At 35.6% G+C, this 469-nt stretch overlaps 1 long non-coding RNA gene across 1 annotated transcript; it reads right to left on the reverse strand.

Annotated features, from left to right (window-relative positions):
* LOC104774956 lies at positions 1 to 460 on the reverse strand. Its single transcript, XR_765612.2, has 3 exons — positions 364 to 460; positions 146 to 285; positions 1 to 55 (listed from the first exon to the last, which is right to left on the reverse strand). It is a non-coding gene; the product is annotated as an uncharacterized LOC104774956 (long non-coding RNA).
* Positions 461 to 469: the final 9 nt, after the last annotated feature.

The raw sequence follows: 469 nt of genomic DNA on the forward strand, positions 1-469 counted from the left end.
CATCACTTTGCTTTTTTCATTGGGTTTTGAAATTTCTTCAATGTATCTTCTAGTTCTTAATAAAAGAAAAATAGAGTTGAAACGATGGAGACATATGCTCACTAATAAAGTGATTAGAAAAGATGGAGAATATGTACTAACTTACAATTCAAAGTTGAAACGATGTTTCAGACCAAGAACTGAGGTGTCGCACCCGCAAACAAAATTAGAAGTTCCATCAAGAGGATAAACAATCCAAGTTTGTTCTGTCACACCGAATGCAGAAGTAGTTTCTTCTCCAATAAGCTAATTCCATAGCCAAACTCTCATGATAAGGCGGAGCTAACAAAAGGGGAAATCAACAAAGAAGGAATAATAAATCACCTTGTGGTTGGGAAAAGCTGCTTGAGATGATTAAAGACGAAATCTTCAAATCCTTATCTGTCTCCGTCACCAAATCCGCCTAAAAACAACAATTTCATGAACCAAT

This window comes from Camelina sativa, unplaced genomic scaffold (assembly GCF_000633955.1).
Source record: "Camelina sativa cultivar DH55 unplaced genomic scaffold, Cs unpScaffold07259, whole genome shotgun sequence".
NCBI lineage: Eukaryota > Viridiplantae > Streptophyta > Magnoliopsida > Brassicales > Brassicaceae > Camelina > Camelina sativa.